Below are 23,176 nucleotides of genomic sequence, written 5' to 3' on the forward strand. Positions count from 1 at the left end.
AGGGAGGTGGTGGAGTTGCTGTCCCTGGAGGTGTTGAAGAGGAGGCTGCAGGAGGCACTCAGTGCCAGGGGTTAGTTGATGTCAGGTCAGTTAGTGTCAGGTGCTAGGTTGGGCTCGATGATCTCAGAGGTCTTTTGCAACCTGCTTCATTCTGTGCTTCTGTGACTCTGTGTTCAGGCTGGATGAAGCTTTGAGCAGCCAAGTTTAGCTGAGAGGTGCCCCTGCCCATGGCAGGGGGGCTGGAATAGATGATCTAGATGATCATCTTGAGTACTGTGTTCAGTTTTGGGCTCCCCAGTTTAGGAGGGACAGGGATCTGCTGGAGAGGGTCTAGCGGAGGGCTGCGAGGATGAGGAGGGGACTGCAGCACTGCCTGATGAGGAGAGGCTGAGGGCCCTGGGACTGCTTAGTCTGGAGAGGAGAAGACTGAGAGGGGATTGAATCAATGTCTATAACTATCTGAGGGCTGGGGGACAGCAGGGGGGGACAGGCTCTGCTCACTGCCCCCTGGGACAGGACAAGCAGCAGTGGATGGAAGCTGCAGCACAGGAGGTTCAGCTCAGCACAAGGGCAACTTCTTGGCTGGAAGGGTCCCAGAGCCCTGGCACAGGCTGCCCAGAGAGGTTGTGGAGTCTCCTTGTGTGGAGCCTTTGCAGCCCTGCCTGGATGTGTCCCTGTGTGCCCTGAGCTAGACTGTGTTGTCCTGCCCTGGCAGGGGGGAGTTGGCCTGGATCATCTCCTTGGGTCCCTTCCAACCCCTAACATCTGTGATCCTGTGATCTCTGGGATCCCTTCCAGCCTGAGCCATTCTGTGGTTGTGCTTTTCTGTCTCCCTGCCCTGCCTTGCTCCAAGCTTTAGGAAGCTTTTCTGATGCCTTCCTTTCAGCTGCATTTATTTGGATTGATTTTCTATGTGACTTGAAGCCTTCCTTTCCCATGTTTCTGAGTTCTAAGCTACTACATCCCATGTGGAAGGCTCTCTCTGAGGCACATCCCTGTGTGCAATGTGCATTTGTCTTGTGTGGCCTTTGCTGGGGGATGGCATCCAAGGGGCTGGATGGATACCAAACCGCAGGCGCAGCCAGGGCGAACAGGTGGCAGGGCCAGGGGGCTGCTGGAGGGGAAAGCAAGGCAGGCTCAGGCTCCACACACACTGTGCTGGTGTGAGGCTGATGGGAATGTTTTAATGAGAGGAATTAGAGCATTGGCTGTGGAAAGAAAAGAGCAGCAATGGCTGCAGCACACATTGCTTCTGCTGGGAGCCAGAGAGATCAGAAACCTAAGCGGGGCTCAGGCAGTCTCTGGCTGGCTGCTGCCTGAAGCACAGGAGCAGAGAAGCACAGAGTGAGAGAATCAAAGAATCACAGAGTGAGAGAATCACAAAATCACCAAATTACTGAATCACAGAATCACCAAATGACAGAATCAGATAATTGCAGAATCACTGAATCACAAAACCATCAAACCACAAGAAGCACAGAATTGCAGAATCACCAAATCACAGGATCAGAGAATCACAGAATCACTGAATCACAAAACCATCAAACCACAGAAGCACAGAATTGCAGAATCACCAATTCAGAGCATCACAAACCCACAGAATCATCAAATTACAGAATCACCAAATCACAGGATCAGAGAATTGCAGAATCACTAAATCACAGAATCACAAAATCACAAAATCACAGAACCACAGAATTGCAGAATCAGAGAGTTACAAAATCACAGAATCAGAGAATTACCAAATTACAGGATCACAGAATCATCAAATCAACAGAACCACAGAACTCCAGAATCAGAGAATCACAGAATCACCAAATCAAAGAATCACAAAACCACAAAATTACAGAATCAGAGAATCACAGAATCAGAGAATCACCAAATTACAGAATCACAGAGCCATAAAACCACAAAATTACAGATTCAGAGAAGCACAGAATCAACAAATCACAGAACCACAGAATTGCAGAATCAGAGAGCTACAAAATCAGAGAATCAGAGAATTACCAAATTACAGGATCACAGAATCATCAAATCACAGAATTATAGAATCACCAAATCACAGAATTACCAAAGACTCACAAACCTACAAAAATACAGACTCAGAGAAACACAGGATCACAGAATCAACAAATCACAGAACCACAGAATCACAGAATCAGAGAATCACAAAATTACAGATTCAGAGGAACACAGAATCCACAAATCACAGAACCACAGAATTGCAGAATCAGAGAGTTACAGAACCACAGAATCAGAGAATCACAAAACCACAAAATCATCAAACTACAGAATCACCAAATCACAGAATCAGAGAATTACAGAATCAGAGAATCACAGAATCACCTAATCAACAGAACCACAGAATTGCAGAATCAAAGAGTTACAGAATCACAGAATCACCAAATAATCATCAAATCAAGGAATCACAAAACCACAAAATCACAGAATCAGAGAATAACCAAATCACAGAATCAGAGAATCACCAAATCACAGAATCAGAGAATCACCAAATCACAGAACCACCAAATTAACCAGGTTGGAAAAGACCTTCAAGATCATCCAGTCCAACCTATCTCCCAACACCTTCTCATTAACTAACCCATGGCACCAAATGCCTCCTGCAGCCTCCTCTTAAACCCCTCAAGGAATGGGGATGCTTTGTTGCCCTTCCCTGGACCCCTCAATGTCTGTTTTGCAGGCAGAGGCACTCTGCTATTTCTTTCCCAGCCAAGATTCCATGGGAGGTTTCCCAGAGGGGCTCCAGATATGAGAAGTGTGGACAGAGGATTTTGTTCAGAGGCTGCTCTGGGCAGGCAGTGATGCTGCACCAAGTGCCTCATCCAGTCTCCTTCTAACCACCTCCAGGGATGGTGACTCCAACCAATTCCTCTGCCTGCACCTGCAGAACTCTAATCAATCTTCTGCTAACTTCTTATCTGGCTGCCTGCATTTTACCCCTTGCCTGTAAGAGATTCTGAGATAAGGCAGGAGGGGTGGAAAGAAAGAGGGGAGGTGGTTTGAGAGCCCTCCTGGGCAGTGCTGCTGCTTGGGAGGGAGTTTGTGTTTCTGTATTACTCTTAAGCAAGTTAAAAGTAATAGAATTGCCCATAGGTGTAAATGTCTGCCTAGCTTGGGTGTATCTGCTTGTAAAGTGTGCCAGGTTGTAAATGCAGCCTCATGCCTTAACTTCCAGCTGGCTGAGTTAGTCTGGGGAATTCGTGGGGGGGGTGGGAAACTCCCAAACTACCACAAACACACAGCCCTTGGAGCGTGCTGCTGGGCTCTGGAGCCTGACTCCTCTCATCTCTCTGCAGCTGAGATGTCCTCACTCTCCATGTGCAGTCAGGAGAGAGATGAATATGTCCCAGGGCAGGGTTCCCCTGCAGCTTTAGATGTGTATCTTGCAGTGAGTCATAGGCTCACAGGATGTCAGGGGTTGGAAGGGACACAAAGAGCTCATCCAGTCCAACCCCCTGCCAGAGCAGGACCACACAATCCAGCTCAGGGCACACAGGAGCACATCCAGACAGGCCTGGAAAGGCTCCAGAGAAGGAGACTCCACAACCTCTCTGGGCAGCCTGTGCCAGGCTCTGGGACCCTTCCAGGCAAGAAGTTGCCCTTGTGCTGAGCTGCAACCTCCTGTGCTGCAGCTTCCATCCACTGCTGCTTGTTCTGTCCCAGGGAGCAGTCAGCAGAGCCTGTCCCCCCCTCCTGGCAGCCCTCAGAGAGTTATAGACATTGATCCAATCTCCTCTCTGTCTTCTCTTCTCCAGACTAAGCAGCCCCAGGGCCCTCAGCCTCTCCTCATCAGCCATGCCCTGCAGTCCCCTCCTCATCCTCATGGAAACAGAGTGGCTTGGGTTGGGAGGGACCTGATCATCCAGTTCCAGCCCCCCTGCCATGGGCAGAGACACCTCCCACCAGCCCAGGTGGCTCTGGGCTTGAAGACCTCCAGGGAGAGGGCATCCACAATCTCCCTGGGCAACCTGTGCCAGTGTCTCACCACCCTCATAGCGCAGAACATCCTCCTGATGTCCAATCTCCACCTCCCCATGCTCTAGTTTCAAACCTTTGTGCCTTGTCCTGTCACCACAGGGCCTTATAAAATGTCCTTCCCCATCTGTCTTGTAGCCCCTTCAGGTACTGTTGTAGCCCCTTCAGGTACTGCAAGGCTGCTCTGAGCTCTCCCTGGAGCCTTCTCTCCTGGAGCCCAAACTCTCCCAGCCTGTCCCCATGGGGGAGCTTCTCCAGCCCTCTGATCCTCTTCATGACCTCCTCTGGACTTGCTCCACCAGTTCCATGTTCTTCTATTGGGATGGGACCAGATGCAGTGCTCCAGGTGATGTCTCAGGAGAGCAGAGGAGAGAGAATCACCTCCCTCAGCCTATGGCCATGCTGCTTTTGATGTAGCCCAGCACAAGGCTGCCTTCTGGGGCTGCCAGCAGACACTGAAAGGAATCATCTCTAGGGCAATCCTCCCTAAAAGGAGCTGTGGAGTTTGTAGAAATCTGGAGCTGGGTGAGAGAAATTCCAGCCAGAGACAGGCACTGAGATATTTTTATTAGCAATAGCTTAGATGTTTCTGCTGCCAAGAATCACAGCTTGGGGAAAGGTGTGCAGGGTTCAGCCCCCAGCCCCTTTTTACTGTGAGCTTTAAAAGCTTTCTTTGTGCCATTGAAGCAGCTCATGAAGAGAGCAGACAAAGAGCAGAGGCTGCAGGGAGCCTTGGAGCTCACAGTGTTCAGGCTACCAAGTGTCTAAGGAGCAGGGAGAAGGGAGCCAAGGGAAGCACTGAGCTTGCCCTGTGCTCTTCATTCCAGCCACCAGTGCCTGAGTGGCTGCACTGAATAAGATCATAGAGCTCCAGCCTGGGTTGGGCTGAAGGAACCTTTCAAGCTCGTCCACTCCAGCCCCCTGCAGTCAGCAGGGACATCCCTGCTCAAGCAGGATGCTCACAGCCCCTAACAACCTCACCTGGGATGGTGCCAGGGATGGGCATCTCCCACCTCTCTGGGCAACCTGGGCCAGGCTCTCCCCACCCTCAGTGTCAAACATTTCTCCCTTCTCTGCTGTCTCAATCTCCCTCTTTTAGTTCCAAACCATCACCTCTTGTCCTGTCACAACAGGCCCTGCTCAAAAATACTGTCCCCATCAATCATGGTCAGTGTCAGACATTTCTTCCTTCTCTCTACTCTGAACCTCACTGTTTGAGCTCAAACCATCCCCCCTTGTCTTGCCACCACAGCCCCTGCTCAGAACTCTGCCCCCAGCTTTCTGCCCAGCCCCTTTAAGCACTGCAAGGCCACCAGAAGGTCTCCCTGGAGCCTTCTCTTCTCCAGGCTGAACAAGCTCAGGTCTGGCCTCACAGCAGAGGGATTATTTTTGGGACCCTCTATCATTTTTTAGCTCTTGCCTCATCTTTTTAGCTCCCCCTCTATCTTTTTAGCTCCAGCCCTCTTCAGAGATGCTGTATGAAGTAGCTGATGCAAGATAGCTGAGCACAGGGATCAGGCACAGCAACCCTCCAGCCTTTGGCTTTGCTGTGTTGCTCCCTGGGCAGTCTGGGTTTAAGAGTTCTCTGGATGTTAACTTTGCACAGAGGACTTCAGAGGTGACCTTGCTATGCTGTGAGGTCACTTCCCCACAGGCTTCACAGATTGCATTGGGTTGGAAGGGATCCTCAAAGGTCATCTTGTCCTTTCTGGGGAGGTCTTAGGCTGGAGTCCTCTGTGCAGTTCTGGAGCCACCCAACACAAGATGTTAGATGCTCAGGTTTTGCCCCTGGCAGCAACTGCCACCTGCTTGGTGCTGACATTTCCATTCCCATCAAGAGGACCACAGCCTAGGGAGCTCTCAGCTGCCCTCTGAAGTGTTTGGCATTGCAGAGCAGATGCAGACACCTTCACAGCACCTTTGTGAGGACCATGTCCTATTCTAGGCTATTCTTGCTCCTGTTGAAGCTAAGGGTGAGGGAGGGGATTCTGCCCCTTGGCTCTGCTCAGCTCAGACCCCACCTGGAGTCCTGGGGGCAGCTCTGGAGCCCTCAACACAAGCAGGACATGGAAGTGTTGGAGGCAGCCCAGAGGAGGCCACCAAGATGCTGAGAGGGCTGCAGCAGCTCTGCTCTGAGCACAGGCTGAGAGAGTTGGGGCTGTGCAGCCTGCAGAGGAGAAGGCTTCCAGGAGAGCTTGGAGTGGCCTTGCAGGATGTGCAGGGGGCTGCAGGAGGGCTGGGGAGGGACTGCTGAGAAGGTGTGGGAATGGCAGGAGGAGGAGGAATGGGTTTGAAGTGTGAGAGGGGAGACTGAAAGTGGCTGTAAGGAAGAAGTTGTTTGCAGTGAGGGTGGTGAGAGCCTGGCACAGGTTGAGGGTGGTGAGAGCCTGGCACAGGTTGAGGGTGGTGAGAGACTGGCACAGGCTTCCCAGGGAAGTTGTGCTCCACAATCTCCCTGGAGGTGTTCAGGACCAGGCTGGATGAGGCTTTCAGCAACCTGTTCTAGTGGGAGCTGTCCCTGCCTATGGCAGGGGGCTGGCACTGACTGAGTTTTAACATCTCCCTTCCAACCCAAACCTTTCTATGGTCCTGTGCTCTCTGTTAGTGGTCACAGGCAGCCCCCCCAGGTCCTGTTGTGCTTAGCTGCAGATGCAAAAGTTGTGCTGACTTATTCCTGAAGTTTGGGGAAAGGCCACAGCTGCTAATAAAACCATTTTGGTTTCCCATGGCTAACTCTGACTTGCAAGAGGGAATTTGAGCTGCCAGAACTGCTGCAATTTCCCTTTGGTGGGAAGGAGATATTTGGCAGTGCAATGAATGCAAAGGGCAGCAGAAGCTGCTGGTAGAGCTTTGGTCATAGGAACTGATTCTTCCAAGAATATTCCCTGCTGCATTCCTGCCTGGCTTCACAGGGCACTGCTGTTTGTGCTGTGCCAGTCCCAACACACACTGCTGCTCTTAGAACCTCTGGAGTTCCAGGAGCTGCTAGGTGCTGCTCATAGCCTAGGTTTGGAAGCACCATGTTGACAGGATCACAGATCCCAGGATCTTAGGGGTTGGGAGTGACCTCTGGAGATCTTCCAGTCCAAGCCCCCTGCCAGAGCAGGAGCAGAGAATCTAGTGCAGGTCACCCAAACCATTCTATGTCCTCATCACCCTCATAGTCACAGCTTCACAGGCTCACAGCTCACAGGGGTTGGAAGGGACCCAAGGAGATCATTGAACCCAGCCCCCCCTGCCAGAGCAGGACCACACAATCCAGCTCAGGGCACACAGAACACATCCAGACAGGGCTGGGAAGGCTCCACAGAAGGAGACTCCACAACCTCTCTGGGCAGCCTGTGCCAGGGCTCTGGGACCCTTCCAGGCAAGAAGTTGCCCTTGTGCTGAGCTGGAACCTCCTGTGCTGCAGCTTCCATCCACTGCTGCTTGTCCTGTGCCAGGGAGCAGTGAGCAGAGCCTGTCCCCCCCTCCTGCCCCCCAGCCCTCAGAGAGTTACAGACATTGATTCAATCCCCTCTCAGTCTTCTGCAGACTAAGCAGCCCCAGGGCCCTCATCCTCTGCTCCCCAGGCAGTGCTCCAGTCCCCTCCTCATCCTCATAGCCCTCCCTTGGACTCTCTCCAGCAGATCCCTGTCCCTCTTCAACTGAGGAGCCCAAAACTCCACCTTCCTGGTAGGACCCTTCATGTCCTGGTCCCCTGTCCAAGGTCTCCCCTGAGCTCTCTCTTCTCCAGGCTGACCCAACCCAGCTCTCAGCCCTTCTCTCCCACGGCAGAGCTGCCAGATCTCTCTTCAGCTGCAGTTCTCCTTGTTCCAACTGACCTGCCAGGTTGGGTCTCTATTTTTACCCATGTCCCCTGGGCAGCCAGGCCTTTGGCTGGGGGCTCTGGCAGTGGCAGCAGGAGGTACACAGACAAACAGGAAGGCTTCCCAAACAATCTGCCCATTCATCTGGATGGAGTCACTCTGAGGCTGAATTTGGCCCCAGATTCGTGGTGGTTGAGCAGGACACTTGATGCTGCTCATGGCCTGGGACCTGCCAAAGCTGCTGACACAAGAAACATTGAATCATGTCTGGAGGGGTTGGACCTGATGATCTCCCAACCTCTACCATCCTGGGATTCCTCTGTAGAACCACAGAATCATTTCAGTTGGAAAAGACCTTCCAGCTCATGGAGTCCAACCATGCTCTGACTCTGCAGATCATCCCCCCCACTGCAGTGGGCAGTTTCCAGCCTGCCAAGCTGCTGTGCCAGCTCAGTTCAGCTGCATCATCACCTAGAGAGGCTGAAGCAGATGATTCTTGGGGCCCCCTCCAAGCTGCCAGCCTGGGATTCTGTGTGAACTGAGCAGGCAGTGCCCTGAACTCCTCTGCTCACCTACCCATGAGGTAAATGAGGCTGTGCAGGGTGACCTGAGAGTGGCTGTCACTGGAGCAGTGTATATCACAGCATCACAGTATCACAGTATCACCAAGGCTGGAAGAGACCTCACAGATCATCAAGTCCAACCCTTTAGCACAGAGCTCAAGGCCAGACCATGGCACCAAGTGCCACGTCCAGTCCTGCCTTGAACAGCTCCAGGGACGGCGACTCCACCACCTCCCCGGGCAGCCCATTCCAGTGTCCAATGACTCTCTCAGGGAAGAACTTTCTCCTCACCTCCAGCCTAAATCTCCCCTGGCACAGCCTGAGGCTGTGTCCTCTTGTTCTGGTGCTGGCCACCTGAGAGAAGAGAGCAACCTCCTCCTGGCCACAACCTCCCCTCAGGTAGCTTCAGACAGCAATGAGGTCTGCCCTGAGCCTCCTCTTCTCCAGGCTAACCAATCCCAGCTCCCTCAGCCTCTCCTCGTAGGGCTGTGCTCAAGGCCTCTCCCCAGCCTCGTTGCCCTTCTCTGGACACGCTCAAGCATCTCAATGTCCCTCCTAAACTGGGGGGCCCAGAACTGAACACAGCACTCAAGGTGTGGTCTAAGCAGTGCAGAGTACAGGGGCAGAATGACCTCCCTGCTCCTGCTGGCCACACCATTCCTGATGCAGGCCAGGATGCCACTGGCTCTCTTGGCCACCTGGGCACACTGCTGGCTCATGTTCAGGTGGGTATCAATCAGCACCCCCAGATTCCTCTCTGTTTGGCTGCTCTCAGCCACTCTGACCCCAGCCTGTATCTCTGCATGGGGTTGCTGTGGCCAAAGTGCAGCACCTGCACTTGGAGCTATTGAACTCCATCCCCTTGGACTCTGCCCATCTGTCCAGGCAGTCAAGGTCCTGCTGCAGAGCCCTTCTTGGGCTGTTTGGGTCCTTGGGTTGTTTGCTGTCTGTTGGTCCATGTCAGTGGTTTCCAACCTTTCTGTTGGTGTTGGTGTTGGGTTTGGTTTGTAAATTGGATGTCTTTATTCCTTTCCCTCACACTGGGCTGCACCCATTTGCACAGCCAATTGAAGCTGCCAGGTGTGCTGGGTTTGCTTTTCTCAGTTAGAACTCACCAAGTCCTTCGTAGCAGCCTCCAGATCCCCAGGGCTCTCCAGGCATGCTGGAAGGGACTGGCCAAAAATTCCTAGGAAGGTTGCATGGAAAAAGAGAAGGGGGAGAACATGCTGGAAGGTAGCAGAGTCCCTTCCCCCAGGCCAGACGCTGCTGGCAACTGCCAGAAGCCAGGCTGAGACTTCTGAAGATGCAACCTTCTGCCCCCAGGTGCATTGCAAAACTGAGTTAGGTGAGAGGGAAAGTGCTGAGGAGCTTCTGCACAGAAATGACAACAGAGCCACTTAGGGTGGAAAAGACCTTTAAGATCCTTGAGTCCAACCCCAGCACTGCCAGGCCAGCACCAAACCATGGCCCTCAGCACATCTCCATGGCTTTGAAACCCTTCCAGGGAAGGGGACTCCACCAACACCCTGAGCAGCCTGTGCCAGGCATTGTGGCAATACTGTGGGGGAAGAAATTGTTCCTCTTGTCCAGCCTAAACCTCCTCCAGGGCAACTTGGGGCAATTTCTTCTTGTTCTAACACTTGCCACTAGGGAGAAGAGCCCAGTCCCTGCTTCAGCTCCAGCCTGCTTTCAGGGAGCTGCAGAGAGCAATGAGGTCTCCTCTCACACCTCAAGTAGTGTGTCCAGTTCTGGGCTCCTCCATTGCAGAGAGATGCTGAGGTGCTGGAAGGTGTTTGGAGAAGGGCAGCAAGGCTGGGGAGGGGCCTGGAGCACAGCCCTGTGAGGGGAGGCTGAGGGAGCTGGGGGGGTGCAGCCTGCAGCAGAGGAGGCTCAGGGCAGAGCTGATTGCTGCCTGCAGCTGCCTGCAGGGAGGCTGTAGCCAGGTGGGGTTGGGCTCTGCTGCCAGGCAGACAGGGACAGAAGAAGGGGACACAGCCTGAAGCTGTGGCAGGGCAGGTCTAGGCTGGATGTTGTTAGGAAGTTGTTGTCAGAGAGAGTGATTGGCATTGGAATGGGCTGCCCAGGGAGGTGGTGGAGTCTGTGTGGCTGGAGGTGTTGCAGCCAAGCCTGGCTGGGGCACTGAGTGCCATGGTCTGGTTGGTTGGGCAGGGCTGGGTGCTAGGTTGGGCTGGCTGAGCTTGGAGCTCTCTTCCTACCTGCTTGGTTCTGTGATTCTCCAGGCTGCACACCCCCAGCTCCCTCAGCTGCTCCTTCCCAATCCTGTTCTCCAGACCCTTTCCCAGCTTTGTTGCCCTTCTCTGACCCTGCTCCATCCCCTCAACATCCATCTTGGAGTGCAGGACCCAAAACTGAACCCAAGATTCCAGTATCCATCAACCCCTCTCCCTGAGCGCCAGCGCGCTGGTGGGGGATCACTCCTGGCCGGTTGGGATTTCTCTTCCCAACATATTGTCTGACAAATGTCAGCTCTGGAGAAGGAGTTTAAAAACTAAACTAAAGCAAAATTCAGCTTATTTCTTCGAGACAAAGTCTGAGATTTTAACTCTGAGCAGATGCTGCCTCTATAATTAGCAGCACGACTCCTCGTGCCTGCGACTCCCCAGGACATGTGTCTTCAATGGAAGGCTTGGAAGAAGAATGACACTGCACAAGGGTTGGGGTTGGTTGGTTTGGTTTTTTTTGTTTGGAGGGGGAAGAAAATAATTGAAGATGCTCCCACATGCTTCTTGAAGAAGTTTAATGAGCACTGGGACCTTTGGAGCTCAGGAATGCTGCTATTCCCGTTTTGCAGATGTGGGAAAGCAGGAGCGCAGCAGCAGCAGCAGCAGCAGCAGCAGCAGCAGCAGAGAGTGGCTTGGGTTGGGAGATACCTCCCAGCTCATCCAGCCCAGACTGTGACCCAGCACTGCAAGGTCACCACTAAGCCATCGGCTCTATGTGCCAGGTCCACAGGCTGCTTAAATACCCCCCCAGGGATGGGGACCCCAACACAGCCCTGGGCAGCCTGTGCCAGTGTTGGAGAACCCTTTCAGAATTGGCAGGGCTGGAAGGGACCTCAAGGATCAGCCAGTTCCAACTCCACTGCCATGGGCAGGAACTTCTCACCCTACATCAGGTTAAACACCCCCAGGAATGGGGTCCCCAACAGCTCTGGGCAGCCTGTGCCAGTGTTGGAGAACCCTTTCAGTGAGCACTCAGAATTGGCAGGGCTGGAAGGGACCTCAAGGATCAGCCAGTTCCAACCCCACTGCCATGGGCAGGGACATCTCACACTACATCAGGTTAAACACCCCCCAGGGATGGGGACCCCAATGCAGCTCTGGGCAGCCTGTGCCAGTGTTTGAGAACCCTTTCAGAATTGGCAGGGCTGGAAAGGACCTCAAGGATCAGCCAGTTCCGAGCCCCCTGCCATGGGCAGGGACAACTCACACTGGTTCAGGCTGTCCACAGCCTCAGCCAGCCTGGCCTCAAACATCTCCAGGGATGAGGCTTCCACCACCTCCCTGGGCAACCCCTGCCAGGCTCTCACCACCCTGGTGCTGAAGAACTTCTTCCTAACCTCCAGTCTGAATCTCCCCATTTCCAGCTTTGCTCCATTCCCCTCAGTCTTATTCCTACCTGACAGCTTAAAAAGTCCCTCCCCAGCTTGCTTGTAGCCCCCTTCAGATACTGAAAGGCCACAACAAGGTCTCCTCAGAGCCTTGTGTTCTCCACACTGAACCCAAATTCTCTCAGCCTGTCCTCACAGCAGAGCAGCTCCAGCCCTCTGCTCATCCTCGTGGCTCTTCTCTGGACACCTTCCAGCACCTCCACATCTTTCTTGCAATAGGAGCTCCAGAACTGCCCACAGTGCTCCAGGTGGGGTCTCAGCAGAGCAGTGTAGAGGGGGAGAATCACCTGTCTTGATGCAGCCCAGGACAGAGTCTGCCTTCTCCCTTCCCACTCAAACAGCAGCTCTAGCAGTGGTGGGCTCAGAAAAACTGCAAGTCCTGACCCAGCTTTTGGCCTTTGTTCCAGCATCTTGACAGCAGGGAAGAGAGAGATGAGTTAGGGAGCAGCTGGAAGCATGCAGAGCACTGGAGGCTCCTCCAAGGAGGTCGCTGCTGGGGAGTCCTGTGCAGCAGCAGGGATCAGCTGTGGGCCTCACTCCAAGAGTTGCTGGAATGGGTCCAGAGAGAGGCAAAGAAGCTGGTGAATGGTCTAGAAAGCAGTGCTGGTGAGGAGCAGCTGAGGGATCAGTGCTGGGCCCAGTCCTGTTCAGTATCTTTATTGATGATCTGGAGCAGGGGATTGAGTCCAGCATCAGTGAGTTTGCAGATGACACCAAGCTAGGAGCAGCTGTGGAGCTGTGGGAGGATAGCAGAGCCCTGCAGAGGGACCTGGCCAGGCTGCATGGGTGGGCAGAGGCCAAGGGGATGAGATTGAACAAGGCCAAGTGCAGGGTTCTGCACTTTGGCCACAACAACCCCAAGCAGCACTGCAGGCTGGGGCCAGAGTGGCTGAGAGTAGCCAGGAGGAAAGGGAGCTGGGGGTGCTGGCAGAGAGGAGCTGCAGAGGAGGCAGCAGTGCCCAGGTGGGCAGCAGAGCCAATGGCATTCTGGGCTGGCTCAGGAGCAGTGTGGGCAGCAGGACAAGGGAGGTTCTTGTGCCCCTGTGCTCAGCACTGCTCAGGCCACACCTGCAGTGCTGTGTCCAGTTCTGGGCTCCTGCATTGCAGAGAGATGTTGAGGTGCTGGAAGGTGTTTGGAGAAGGGCAGCAAGGCTGGGGAGGGGCCTGGAGCACAGCCCTGTGAGGAGAGGCTGAGGGAGCTGGGGGGGTGCAGCCTGCAGCAGAGGAGGCTCAGGGCAGAGCTCATTGCTGCCTGCAGCTGCCTGCAGGGAGGCTGTAGCCAGGTGGAGTTGGGCTCTGCTGCCAGGTAACCACCAACAGAACAAGGGGACACAGCATCAAATTGTGCCAGGGGAGGTCTAGGCTGGGTGTTGTTAGGAAGTTGTTGTCAGAGAGAGTGATTGGCATTGGAATGGGCTGCCCAGGGAGGTGGTGGAGGCATCATCCCTGGAGGTGTTCAAAAAAAGCCTGGATGAGGCTCTTGGTGTCATGGTCTAGTGGACTGGATGGGGCTGGGTGCTAGGTTGGGCTGGATGAGCTTAGAGCTCTCTTCCAACCTGCTTGATTCTATGATTCTATGATTCCATGACCTGGGCTTGCTCTGTCTGGAGAAGAAGAGGCTCAGAGGTGACCTTCTTGGTCTCCACAACTCCCTGGAAGGAGGCTGCAGTGAGGTGGGACTTGGTCTTCCTAGTAACAAGTGCTAAGGCAAGAGGAAGTGGCTTCAGGTTGCCCCAGGGGAGGTTTGGGTTGGACATCAGGAGAAACTTCTATGCTGAAAAGGTTCTCCAAGCCTGCCCAGGGAGGTGGCTGAATCCCCATCCCTGGAGGTGTTTCAAGGTGGCAGAGATGTGGTGCTGAGGGCCATGGCTAAGCCCCAGCCTTGGCAGAGCTGCAGATGGGTTGGGCTTGATGCTCTCCAAGGTTTCTTCCAGCCAAAAGGATTCTGTGGGTCTATAGTGGAAAAACTCAGAGCACTCAGAATGAAAAGAGGTGGGCACAGTGTCAAAGAGGCCTTTTCAGGCAGCAGGGCATTGGTGCACACCCTGGGCCACGCTGAGCTGAGCAGGGGTGGGTGAAGGATGGGCAGGCAGCATAACCACTCTGGAGAGTGTGGGGAGGAAGAGTCTGACCTCAAAATGGGGAGTGAGCTGTGGTTGTTTTAACCATCCTCTACCCAGGACAGTCCCTTTCCTGCCTCACTGCTGGTTCCTAACAAAGAGCTTCCACAAAGCTACCCTCCGTGGCCTCAACTTCACCTCCCTGTGCTGCCCCTGCAGTGGGAAGAGATCCCTCAGGGGAACCTGAGCCTTATTTTTTTCCCACTGAAGCCAAACCACAACTCTTCCACCTAAGAAAAGCCACCAGCAGGCAAACACCTTGGTGCTGCCCACCTCCAATGGCCACTTTTGTCCTCACCCAGGGGAAAAACACCCTGGCTTTTTGGGGACAGAGGTCACCTCTGTGGAGTGGGAAGAGGTGGTTTGGTGTGATGGGCAGAGGTGGAGGGCTGGGTAAAAAGAAATCAGGGTAAGAAATCAGCAGGGTTTGGGGTTTTTTTTTTGGGGGGGTTACAATCTTGAGTGTGCCCAGGTGATGGTTGGGGTGTGACCTGCCTCCCCCACACTCAGGAAAATCACCCAGACTAGGCTCAGTCGAGCTGGAAATTGAAGAATGAAGCTTTCTATTTACAGCTTAGCACAATGCACAGGCAGGTGTTAAGTTCCCCATGGCACAGCAATGTGCCCCTGTGGCCAAGAAGGCCAATGGGATCCTGGGGTGCATTGGGAGGATGTGTCCAGCAGAGCAAAGGAGGTTCCCCTCCCCCTCTACTCTGCCCTGCTGAGACCTCACCTTGAATACTGTGTTCAGTTTTGGTCTTGAAGAGGGACAGGATCTGCTGGAGAGAGTCCAGCAGAGGGCTGCGAGGATGAGGAGGGGACTGCAGGGCATGGCTGATGAGGAGAGGCTGAGGGCCCTGGGGCTGCTTAGTCTGGAGAAGAGAAGACTGAGAGGGGATTGAATCAATGTCTGTAACTCTCTGAGGGCTGCCAGGAGGGGGGGACAGGCTCTGCTGACTGCTCCCTGGGACAGGACAAGCAGCAGTGGATGGAAGCTGCAGCACAGGAGGTTCCAGCTCAGCACAAGGGCAACTTCTTGCCTGGAAGGGTCCCAGAGCCCTGGCACAGGCTGCCCAGAGAGGCTGTGGAGTCTCCTTCTGTGGAGCCTCTCCAGGCCTGTCTGGATGTGTTCCTGTGTGATCTGTGTTACATAGCATTGTCCTGCTCTGGCAGGGGGCTGGACTGGATGATCTCCTTGGGTCCCTTCCAACCCCTAACATCTATGATCCTGTGAGCCTGGGATAGTCACAACCTATGCAGCTATAGACAGAAATAGACAAGTTAAAGGTAGCACAGACACACAGCAGCCCTCCCAGAAACCAGAGTCCCCAGGAGGAGCTCCCAACCACCCTTCCCCCTTCTCCCCACCCCTCTACCTTCCCCCAGCCTTTGCCTTACATTCAAGGCGAGTGTGCAGGGTCAGCCAGGGGGGTTAGGAAGCAGAAGGATTAGACAGGCAGCAAGTTAGGTTAGAGAGGGAAGTGCAGCCCCACAGACAGAGAGCAACCAACTCTGTTATCTATGGTTATGTTCTTGTTCTTATCCATCTCAGCAAGCCTAGGAGTGCAGCAGCCATCACCATTGGTTCCTTTTCACAGCCTGGCATCTAATCCTTCTCACCAAAATATCCCAGCTGGGCTCAAACCAGCACAGAGGTCAAGTGATGGCTAAAAATAAATCAGGTTAAAAAACCAGTAGGGTTTGGGGGTTGATTTTGTGCATGGGGGATTACACTCTTGAGCATTCTGTGCTGGGCCCCATCCTCTTTAACATCTTCATGGATGACCTGGGTGAGGGCATGGAGTCAGTCATCAGCAAGTGTGCAGATGACACCAAGCTGGGGGCAGATGTGGCTGGGTTGGAGGGCAGAAGGGCTCTGCAGCAGGACCTTGACTGCCTGCACAGATGGGCAGAGTCCAAGGGGATGGAGTTCAATAGCTCCAAGTGCAGGGTGCTGCACTTTGGCCACAACAACCCCATGCAGAGATACAGGCTGGGGTCAGAGTGGCTGAGAGCAGCCAAACAGAGAGGGATCTGGGGGTGCTGATTGATACCCACCTGAACATGAGCCAGCAGTGTGCCCAGGTGGCCAAGAGAGCCAGTGGCATCCTGGCCTGCATCAGGAATGGTGTGGCCAGCAGGAGCAGGGAGGTCATTCTGCCCCTGTACTCTGCACTGCTTAGACCTCACCTTGAGTGCTGTGTTCAGTTCTGGGCCCCCCAGTTTAGGAGGGACATTGAGATGCTTGAGCGTGTCCAGAGAAGGGCAACGAGGCTGGGGAGAGGCCTTGAGCACAGCCCTACGAGGAGAGGCTGAGGGAGCTGGGATTGGTTAGCCTGGAGAAGAGGAGGCTCAGGGCAGACCTCATTGCTGTCTGCAACTACCTGAGGGGAGGTTGTGGCCAGGAGGAGGTTGCTCTCTTCTCTCAGGTGGCCAGCACCAGAACAAGAGGACACAGCCTCAGGCTGTGCCAGGGGAGATTTAGGCTGGAGGTGAGGAGAAAGTTCTTCCCTGAGAGAGTCATTGGACACTGGAATGGGCTGCCCGGGGAGGTGGTGGAGTCGCCGTCCCTGGAGCTGTTCAAGGCAGGACTGGACGTGGCACTTGGTGCCATGGTCTGGCCTTGGGCTCTGTGCTAAAGGGTTGGACTTGATGAGCTGTGAGGTCTCTTCCAACCCTGATGATACTGTGTGTGTGATGCTGTGTGTGATTCCCACGTTTGGTCCTTTGTGGTGCAGGTTAAAAGCAACATCAGTGCCCTGCTGCTGCTTTCCTGGCTTCCAGGGGATGCATCTTGCAAGGAGAGAATGTCTCTGCTAGCAGAGGTGCTGGAGCCTCTCCCAGAGGTGCTGGGTGCCTGTGCCCTTTCAGACTGGGAGGTGAGATTTTGCTAAGTGCTTCTTTGCCTCCCCATGTGCAGAAGGGAGGAAGGAAGGTTGCAGATGGGTCAAGAAGAGTTGAGCTCCAGAGCTGCTGCTGGAATCTGAGGCACAGACACAAGAGCTGAGCTGTAACTGCTTTTTGGCCTGTTGTGGCCTGGAGTAAAAGAGAGACTTTGGTGGCAGCTTTTGCTTTTAGTTAGGCTGCTTTTCACTTTGCACTTCTGCCCATGCTGCTGGGAGCTGTGGTTTATGACATGTCCATCCAAATGCTCAAGTCATAGAATCACAGAACCAAGCAGGTTGGAAGAGAGCTCCAAGCTCAGCCAGCCCAACCTAGCACCCAGCCCTGCCCAACCAACCACACCATGGCACTAAGTGCCCCAGCCAGGCTTGGCTGCAACACCTCCAGGGATGGTGACTCCACCACCTCCCTGGGCAGCCCATTCCAATGCCAATCACTCTCTCTGACAACAACTTCCTAACAACATCCAGCCTAGACCTGCCCTGGCACAGCTTCAGGCTGTGTCCCCTTCTTCTGTCCCTGCCTGCCTGGCAGCAGAGCCCAACCCCACCTGGCTACAGCCTCCCTGCAGGCAGCTGCAGGCAGCAATGAGCTCTGCCCTGAGCCTCCTCTGCTGCAGGCTGCACCCCCCCAGCTCCCTCAGCCTCTCCTCACAGGGCTGTGCTCCAGGCCCCTCCCCAGCCTTGCTGCCCTGCTCTGGAAGAAACAAGTGAATGCCTTTGCCAGATCCAGTCCCTTCCATCCCCACAGTTCTCGTTCAGTCCAGGTTGCATTAAGTGACAAACCTGCTTTTATGGCTCTTGGCCCATCAGAGCTGGTCCATGCAGAGCTCTGCCTGTGATCTGCCATCTGGCCAGGAGCAAACTGGGGGCTGAAACCAGAGGCTGGGACAGAGCTGCCCTAATTGCAGCCAGTGGGATGTGGAAGCTGCCTGGAGGAGGAAAGACTCCCAGTTCCAGCGTTTGTCAAGTGAGGTTTGGGAGGGTAGAGGCCACTCCACGTGCACTTGTGGGCCTGTTACCATATCCAGTGTCTGGCTGTGTCCAGGCAATCCCTTAAAGACCTTAAGCAACCACAGCTGCTTACACCAAGTGACTTGGGCTGAGGGGTGGGGGGGGGAGTAGGGGGCAGAATGAGACCCAAATCAAACACATCCAACTATGAAGCATTTCCCCCTCACATTCTAATTCTCCTTTCTGTCTGGAATGTGAGAAGCTGCAACTGGGTGTGGAATGGGGCTACTGAGGAGCTCATTTGCTCACAGAAAGTGTGGGTGTTACACAGCATGAGCTTGGGTTTACAGTCACAGATTGCATCAGGCTGGGAGGGGCCCTCAAAGGCCATCCTGTCCCTGCACTCAGCAGGGACACCTCCAGCTCCATCAGGCTGCTCAGGGACACATCGACTTTGACCTTGAATGTCTCCAGGGGCAGGGACTCTGCCACCTCTCTGGGCAGCTTGTTCCAGTGTCTCTCCACCCTCACTGTGCAGAACTTCCTCCTGATGTCCAACCTCAGGCTCCCCTGCTCCAGATTCAAACCATTGCCCTTGTCCTGCCCCCACAGGCTCTTCTGAACAGTCCCTCCCCAACCCTCCTGCAGGGCCCCTTCAGATACTGAAATGCAGCTCTGAGGTCTCTCTGGAGCCTTCTCTTCTCCAAGCTGAACAGTCCCAACTGTCTATTCCCACAGCAGAGTGTCTGTCTCCACAGCAGAGGTTCTCCATCCCTCTGATCATCTCTGCAGCCTCATCTGGACCCACTCCAGCAGCTCCATCTCCTTCTTGTGTTGGGGGCCCCAGAGCTGGCCCCAGCCCTGCAGGTTTGATCTCCCCAGAGCAGAGCAGAGGGGCAGGATCTCCTCTCTCCATCTCTGCCCACACTGCTTTGGATGCAGCCCAGGCTGCCCCTGGCCTTCTGTGCTGGCAATGCCCATTGCTGGCTCCTGGCCAGCTTCTCACCCACCAGTACCCCTACGCCCATCTCTTCAGTCCTGGTCTCAGTCTCATCATCCCCCAGCCTGGATTGGTCTCGAAAATTGGCCCCACCAAGGTGCAGGACCTTGCACTTGGCCTCATTAAGCCTCATGAGCTTAGCACCAAAAGCATTTTAGCACCAAAAGAGCATTTTGGGGATGCAGTTGGCGTGGAGTTTGCTCTGGGGCTGGTTGGAAGCAGGCCAGAAGTGGTGTTCCAGTAGCAGGCTTGCAGCTGTAAATCCTCCTGCAAAGCAATGTGCTGTTTTCTGAGTGAAACAAGACCTCTGTTGATGTCCACCCTCCCCCCACCCCCCCCCCCAAAAAAGCACATCTTGCTAAGTCCATTTGGCTGCCAGCAGAACTCTTTCCATCACATCATTGTTACTTCATCCTTGGGTAACTCCTTTTTTTTTTGGCTCCACCCTGACTTTGGAAAGCTTGGGATGTGTGGCCATGGCATTTGGGGACGTGGTTTAGTGGCTGTGGTGGTGTTGGGTTGGTGCTTGGCATTGGCTTTTCCAACCCAAAGCACTCTGTGGTTCTACAGGCTTGCAAATGGTGGTTTGGGGGCTGTTTTTTTTGGGGGGGGGGGGGTGTTGCTTTGTTTTCTTTTGTAACTGTGATTGTTTTGTGTGTGCAGCCTGCATTAGAAGAGGAAGCCTGAGGGGCAGTTTTGCTAGGGTGGCTGTGCCAGCTGTGGGGTAGAGCTGCTGGCACCACAGAATGCTTTAGCAGGGCCCCTGTGCAGGGACAATCTCTTATCAAGGACATACCAATGGGTAAAATAAGTCATCTGGGCAAGAGTTCCCAGCTTGAGCAGTAAAATCCTGCCTACAACAGGGTCTGGTGACTCCAGAACCAGCACCAAAGCTTTGTTGGGCAATGTGCACATGTACTTTAAATGAGAACACAGCCTGGGGTGCCAAGGCCACTTAAACCTCTGCTCCCAGATGCCTCTTCCTAGCTGCCTGGCAGCAAAGCCAGGGTCTCCTCTCTCTGTCCCCAGCTGGCAGAGCTGGGATCCTGCTCGGGAGCTGGCACAAGCACCGCTGGACCCCTTTGGCATCACCACGTGGAAAAGGAACTCTCTCGGTGGATCTCACTGCCAGAGAGGTTTGCTTTGCCGGCGGCCCTGGGAAGGAGCACTTTGTCTCCCCCTCTCAGTGCATGGGCTCAGGCCCTCGGTGTGCTCGGGCAGTGAGAGCTGAGAGAGAGAGCACGAGAGGGAAAGAAAGAGAACGAGAGGGAGGGAGAGAGAGAACGAGAGGGAGAGAGAGAACGAGAGGGAGAGAGAGAACGAGAGGGAGAGGGAGAGAAAGAACGAGAGGGAGAGGGAGAGAAAGAACGAGAGGGAGAGAGAAAACGAGAGGGAGAGGGGGAGAGAGAACGAGAGGGAGAGGGAGAACGAGAGGGAGAGAGAGCGAGGAGAGAGAGAACGAGAGGGAGGAAGAAAAGAAGGGAAGAAGGAACAACCACAACAACAAAAGTAATAATGCACAAAAAAAATGGGAATAAAAAAGATGAAAAAGGAAAAGGCATGGAGATAAAGGAAAAGAAAAGGAAAGAGGTAAAGAGGAAAAGAGAAAAAATAATAGTAAAAAAAAAAAAAAAAAGCTAAAGAGGGGAAAAAAATAAAAGGGGGATAAAAAGCAAAGCAAAGAAAGAAAAAGTGTTTTGGGACCCCACCGAGCAGAGTTGGGCAGTGCAGGGTCCCTGTCCGGCCGTGGCCGCGGATCTGGCGGTGCCGAGCGCTGCTGCCGCTCCAGCTGCGCACCCGCGGATCGCTCCGTGCCCGGCGGGGGCCGCTCCCGGGGAGCTCAGAGTGTGGCTGCGCAGGCAGCCCCGGCGGGAGGCTGCGCGGAGGACCCCGGCGGGGCACTCTCGGGTCCTCCCGGGCCAGATTCCTTCTCTCGCCACGGCGACTCCCCTCCCACTCGCAAGCCGCGGCCGGGGCTGCTCCCGACCTCCCCACGCCGCGCACGGTGCCGGCGGGAGGCTGCCGCTGGAAGCGCCTGGACCAGCGCCGGGAGGGGAGGGCGGGAAGAGCGCGGACAGATGGGGAGGAGACGAGGAGGAGGAGGAGGAGGAGGAAGAAGGGAAGGCGGCAGCGGGGCAAGCAGCGCTCTCCACCGCTGCCACCAGCCGCCTGTGTGTCCCCTTCCCCGAGCCCCGGCGCTGCCGGGCTCCCCCCTGCCGCCAGCTGCTGCAGGCAAGAAGCCGCTTTTGTGATGGAAAGCGCTGGCGTTTGGGGTGGCGAAGGGGGGGCCAGAGGACTACCTCCGACCCGCCGCTGCTGCTGCGCGTCCGCTCTTCGCTCCCCACCCCCTGGCCCCCCCCAGGCCCCTGCGTGGGCAGCCGGGAGCGGGCAGCGGGGGCTGAAGGATTCCCTTGTCCCCGGCCGGGGCCGCAGCAGCTGCTTGACAACAGGAAACAATGTGGAGTGAATGGAAAAAAGGGGGAGGCGCTGCCTGAACAACTTCCCTTGACATCACTGCCCAAATAAGGAGCTTGAAACCAACCTTTTCTATCGCAGCCCGGCAGAAGATTCCCCCCACCCCCCCCCCTCTACACCTCCCCCGGAGCCCCAGGGCCCGGCCCCGCTCCCCGGGCAGAGTCATGGCAGAGCCGCGGCTGCAGTGCCCGGGGCAAGTGCAGGTAACGGATCCCATCGCCGCCTTCCAGCCGCTCACTGGGGGGAGGGGGGGGTGTTGGAGGGTATTGCGTGTGGCCGTGGGGAGGGTGTGGGGGGGTGCTGAGGAGTGCGTGTGGCGCTTTACAATCGATGCGGCTATTAGCGAGTTATTGGTGGGGACAGCCCCGGTCGGTGCGCGGAGGGCAGAGCAGCCGAGGAGCTGTAATTAAGAGCGGCGGTAGCGCAATTAAGAGCGGTGGTAGCGCACGGGCAGTGTCTCGCTTGATGAGGTCACTGCAGTGAGTAAACTGGGAGTTACTGGGTGTCGGGCTAGCTGCTCCACACTGTAAACACGGAGAGGGGTTGTTGCTCTTGATCTGTCGCCAAACAGCTCGGGAGCCTGCGCTGGCACTGCCAGAAACTGCAGCTCCGCTCTTAATTGGCAGCCACCGCTAATTAAGGGTCCTGCGAGCTTGGGGACTTTCTCTGGCTGCAGCATGTCTGGCTGGCTGGCGGTCTGTCTGGGACGGATTTCCTCCTTATCACTTGCACAGGAAAGCAAGTGGGGAGCAGAGAGGTTGTTGTCGGGGCCACACGTGATGTGAGTAAAATCCCTGCCCGGGCTGCTGCCCGGCTGCCGCTGCCCCCCCAGCGCCCAGGCGTCTGCAGGCAGGTGAGGAGGGTGGACCTGCGGGATGCAGAGACGGAGGGTCAGTGCCTGGGGCTGACCCTTTGCGTGCTTAGCCCTCTTCAGTGTTGCGGTGGTTGAGGTGGTGCTGGTTAGCACCTGCCCGTCGGAATGGAACCGAGGAAGCTTTCAAGATGCACAGAGCCTGGGTGGATGAGCACGAGGGATTTCAGCTGCTCGATCTGGGCACGACGTTGAACAGGAGCAGCTCCATCTAAACGTGAGGAGGAACTTCTTTAATGTAAGGGTGACAGAGCGCTCAGAGCAGGCTGCCCAGAGAGGTGGTGGAGTCTCCTCCTCTGGAGACAGTCAAATGCCACCTGGATGTGTTCCTGTGTGACCTGCTTTAAATGAACCTACTTTAGCAGGGAGGTTGGACTTGATTATCTCTAACCGAGGTCATTTCCAACTCCTTCTATTCCTGTGATCCTCCTCGATGGACATGAATAACCCGGGCGGGGGGTGGGGGGGCAGAGGCACTGAGCTGCTCCATGCGAACACGGGGGTTGTTGCCCTGGGGAAAGGCACTGTGCATGGCTTGATTTTTCTCCTCCTCATTCTTCACCTCGTTGGCCAACCACGGGGAAAGCTCTTGGCACTTTTACCCAGTGACACTGGTGGGTGGAAATGGCTGGGGCAGCTGACAAGGTGATTGATGGTGTGAGCAATACAATCCAAACCCTGCTCAGTGGCAGGAGGAGAACCTGAAGCTTCCAGGCTTTTGGTTTCCCCTGCTGTTGAAAGGGTCAGCATGCAGGGCCAGCTTTAACCTTTGCTTTCTGGATGTCCTGAGAGCCTCCTGCCATAGCTCCAGCTTCAGTGGTCCCCTAGAAGCTGCTTGGGCTTGCTGGGGGCTG

At 55.0% G+C, this 23,176-nt stretch overlaps 1 protein-coding gene across 5 annotated transcripts in view; it reads left to right on the forward strand.

The window, feature by feature from the left end:
* The window catches only part of HIVEP3 (HIVEP zinc finger 3), a 497,619-nt gene that overhangs the window by 267,551 nt on the left and 206,892 nt on the right, over nt 1-23,176 (forward strand). Inside the window, exon 1 of one of the 5 annotated variants that reach the window (XM_064172680.1) lies at nt 21,605-21,654. The exons of the other annotated variants lie outside the window; for them this stretch is intronic. The gene's annotated coding sequence lies outside the window, so the exon portion shown is untranslated. Of the gene's footprint in view, nt 1-21,604; nt 21,655-23,176 lie in introns of those variants that run through there. 5 annotated transcript variants of the gene reach the window in all.

Source organism: Pogoniulus pusillus, chromosome 37, assembly GCF_015220805.1.
Source record: "Pogoniulus pusillus isolate bPogPus1 chromosome 37, bPogPus1.pri, whole genome shotgun sequence".
NCBI lineage: Eukaryota > Metazoa > Chordata > Aves > Piciformes > Lybiidae > Pogoniulus > Pogoniulus pusillus.